Below are 4,520 nucleotides of genomic sequence, written 5' to 3'. Positions count from 1 at the left end.
TTTGTGTGGTACATTTGTCACAATTAATGAACAAATATTGATACATTATTATTAACTAAAGTCCACATTTTATTCAGATATCCTTGGTGTTTACCAAATGCTCTTTTCTCTTCCACAGTCCCATCCAAGATATCACATTAATTTGGTTGTCAATTCTCCTTAAGCTCCTCTTGGCTGTGATAGTTACTCAGACTTTCCTTGTTTTTGGTGACCATGACAGACTGTGGGAGTACTGGTGAGGTATTTTGGTCAATGTCCTTCTATTGAGATTTTTCTGATGTTTTTCTCATGATTACACTGGTGTTGTGTGTTTTGGAGAGAAAGCTCACAGAGGTAAAGCGTCATTCTCATCACATCACATCGAGAATACATATTATCAAGGTGACTTGTCACTGTTGATATTAATCTTGGTTCACCTGGTTGAGGTAATGTGTCAGGTTTCTCCACTGTAAAGTTACTCTTTTTTCCCCCTTTCCATTCTATACCCTTTGGAAGGAAGTCCCTATGCATAGCCCACACTTAAGAAGTGAGGAGTTAGGCTCCATCTTCTTGAGTGTAGAGTATCCAAATAAATTATTTAAAATTCTACTGCACAGGAAATGTGTCTGTTCTCTCCCATTTGTTTATTTACTTAATTATTTATATCAGTTTGGACTCATGAATATATATCTTGTACTTTGGGTTATAATTCGATACTATTTTATTTTGTTGCTCAAATCATTCCAGCTCTGTCTATTGGGGGGTCTTTCACTTGGCTTCTGTGTCCCTTTGACATACTCCCATCACTGTGTGTCTGTGTGTGTGTGTGTATGTGTTGAGCACTTTCTTTCTTTCTAACACTACAAGGTTCTCCCAGATTATCTTGTATATTTCTTGCCCCAGCCTTAGAATCAGCCATTTCTCCAAGGAGCCTTAGTTCCTTTAATTAAAGAATGGTTCTAGAAACCAAGATCTGGGTGCTAAGTGTACTTGTTGCTACTGGGTGTCCTTGCTTCTAGGCTCTCTCAGCTAACAGAATAAGAAAATATGTGGATGTATGTTAACCTTTGTGTGTGTGTGTATATATATATATATATATATATATACACACACACACACACACACACATATATATATATAGAGAGAGAGAGAGAAAGAGACAGAGACAGACAGACAGTCACATACCTTGGAGATATTGCAAGTTCAGTTCCAGAACACTGCATTAAAGCACATATCACAATACACTAAGTCACATGAATTTGGGGGTTCCCAATGCACATAAAAGTCATGTTTATACTATTCTATAGTCTATTAAATGTACAATAACGTTATGTCTAAAAAACAATAAATATATATCTTAATGGAGTAATACTTTATTGCTAAAATACGTTAACCATCATCTGAGCCTTCAGCGAGTTGTGGTAGTGACATCAAAGACCTCTGATCACAGATTACCATAACAAATATGATAATAATGAAAAAGTTTGAAATACTGTGAAAATTACCAAAATGTGACACCGAGACCTGAAGTGAGCAAATGCTGTTAGAAAAATGGCACTGATAGACTTGCTGGACACAGGGTTGCCACAAACCTTCAATTTGTAAAAAAGCAATATCTGTGAAGCACAGTAGAGTGAAGCACAATAAAACAAGGTATGCCTGCATTTATAACTATTTCTCTATGTTTCTGTCTGAATCTATAGTAAGCTAAAAATGAGCTTATGCTGATATCTCCAACTATATTCTATTACCAAACAAACCTTTTTTTTGTTTGTCTGTATCCTCCAGCTCCAACACTGAGAAACTTGCCTCCCACAATCTGCCATTCATCTACCTCACTATTCAATTCTAGTATTTATGCATAGTGGCTTCAGAATTGTTAACCCATAGCCCCATGGGAATCAAAATTAAAGTACACTGCTTATGTGCAGTTTCTTCCCTTGCCTTTAGTCTAATGTCTCCACTCATTTCCAAAACTACTTAAACCAGAAATTTTCTCCCCATTCCTTCAGTGAGGTTGTTTTATAGATGTTATAGAATTAGATTGTTTTGTCACAGTATACATTACATTCTGGAATCTACCAACCTTCTAAATGATTTTTTATGTGCATACATTAAAGTTCATTCTTGTGCCATGGATTTTGACAAAGGCAGAGTGTCATGTATCTAACACTCCAGTATCATACATAATACTTATCTCCACAAACCCCTGCCTCAACCCAAACCAACCTGCCCCCAAACACAGTCAGTGCCATGCCCTCAAAAAAATAGTAACTCCTCTGGAAAAAAAATCTTAAGGGGCACAATATCCTCCTACTTTCAATGTTCCACACTCCCCAGCACAAGCCTCCTTGGCTTTTTTTCCCCCTGCTCCTTCCCCTACCCTCCCCCAGCTACCTCCATTACCTTAAAGAAGGGGTTTTTTTTCTCTCTCTCACCCTCACATTGTAGGAGTGCATGAGCAGGCCAGGTGCACAATCACATTTTTCAAGAAATAACTTCACAAGATTTCCAATGATAGGCAAAGATTGAATGATAAGAACCCCAGAACCAGGAGAGGTAGTTCAGTTGCAGACCGTAAAGACGCTGCTGCTCCAGAGCTTTAAGAACAAGAAAAAACACTCTTTGACATAAATTGTAGCAATGTTTTTTTGGATCTGTCTCCTAAGACAAAGGAGATGAAAGCAAAAATAAACAAATGAGACCTAATTAGACCATTGACAAAATGAACAGACAACCTACCAAATGGGATAAAATATTTGCAAATGATATGACTGATAAGGGGTTAATATCCAACATATATAAATAGCTCTTACAACTCAACATCAAAAAAACAAACAACCGATTAAAAAATGGGCAGAAGAACTGAATAGACATTTTTCCAAAGAGGAAATGCAGATGGCCAACAGACACATGAAAGGATGCTCAATATCGCTAATCATCAGGGAAATGCAAATCAAAACCACAATGAGATATCACCTCACACCTGCCAGAATGGCTATCATCGAGAAGAACACAGATAACAAACGTTGGTGAGCATGTGGAGAAACGGGAAGTTGGTGGGAATGTAAATTGGTACAGCCACTGTAGAAAACGGTTTGGAGGTTTCTCAAAAAACTAAAATTAGTACTACTATATGATCCAGCAATTCCACTCCTGGATATATATCCAGAAAAAACAAAAACACTAATTCAAAAAGATATGTGCATCCCAATGTTGATAGCAGCATTATTCATAGTAGCCAAGATATGGAAGCAACCTAAGTGTCCATCAACAGACGAATGGATAAAGAAGATGTGGCATATATATATATATATATATATATATATATGTATATATATATATACACACATATATATATGTATGTGTGTGTGTGTGTATATATATATATATATATATACACACACACACACACACACACACACACACACACACAATGGAATACTACTCAGGCATAAAAAAGAATGAAATTTAGCCATTTGCAACAACATGGATGGACTTGGAAGGCAATATGCTAAGTGAAATGAGTCAAACAGAGAAAGACAAATACTGTATGGTATCACTTATCTGTGGAATATAAAAAATAAAACAAATGAACAAATATAACAAAACAGAAGCAGACTCATAGATACAGAAAACAAACTATATATGGTTACCTGTGGGGAGAGAAAAGGGGGGAGTGGATTAAGAAGTACAAACTATTAGGTATAAAATAATATACAAGGATATATTGTACAATATGGAGACTATAGCAAATATTTTATAATAACTATAAATGGAGTGAAACCATAGAATATAAATAATTACATACATACGTACCCCAAAAACGTGAGAGAGAAAAACCTTTTACCACACAGCAAAAGAAAAAGTCTGAACTCCCCAGCAAAACCACGGCAAATTTTCCACTACAGTAGTGCAAAAAGAATTCGGAAGGAGCTAGCTGAAATCACCTTTGACCCTCCTCCTAACCGAAGTGCTGGACCTAAAAGAGATAGCACCTATGAACAGAGACTGGCTATACTCGGTCCATCAGGTCCTGTGTATGAAAGTGGTGTATTTTTTCTAAATATCACATGTTCATCCAATTACTCATTTAAGCCACCAAACGTTCCTTTTCACACCACAATCTGTCACTGCAACATCAACAGTCAAGGAGTCATCTGTTTGGGTATCCTTAAAGACAGCTAGAGTCCTGCTTTACTATTTCAAGGATTTTGCGGTCAATTTGTTCCCTTTGACATTGACAGGCTGCAACTCTGTAGATCCTCTGGTTGGAAGCATAGCTGCTTAGTATTTGACCAACAAAGAAGAACATGACAAGAGATAGGCAACACAATTCACATAATTTGTATGCAGTGAGAAAGAGCAGAGGCATCTTCTTACTGTGCTGCAAATCTTTATAGCCTTTACAATATGGACTTCTGTGTATGTGTTATGCTGCTGATTCTACTCTGGGCCTTTATCCTCTGGAAAGTGGGAGACTGCCCCAAAGGGCAAATGCTGTCAAGAATAGAACTTTGTAACTGTAGATAATTTATGTT

General features: G+C 36.9%; 1 pseudogene; it reads left to right on the top strand.

The window, feature by feature from the left end:
• The first annotated feature begins 213 nt into the window (after positions 1-213).
• On the top strand, positions 214-4,306 carry LOC132360135 (ubiquitin-conjugating enzyme E2 E3-like; annotated as a pseudogene).
• The last annotated feature ends 214 nt before the right edge of the window (positions 4,307-4,520 follow it).

Source organism: Balaenoptera ricei, chromosome 2 (assembly GCF_028023285.1).
Source record: "Balaenoptera ricei isolate mBalRic1 chromosome 2, mBalRic1.hap2, whole genome shotgun sequence".
Classification (NCBI taxonomy): Eukaryota; Metazoa; Chordata; class Mammalia; order Artiodactyla; family Balaenopteridae; genus Balaenoptera; species Balaenoptera ricei.
This window is presented reverse-complemented; position numbering and strand designations above follow the sequence as displayed.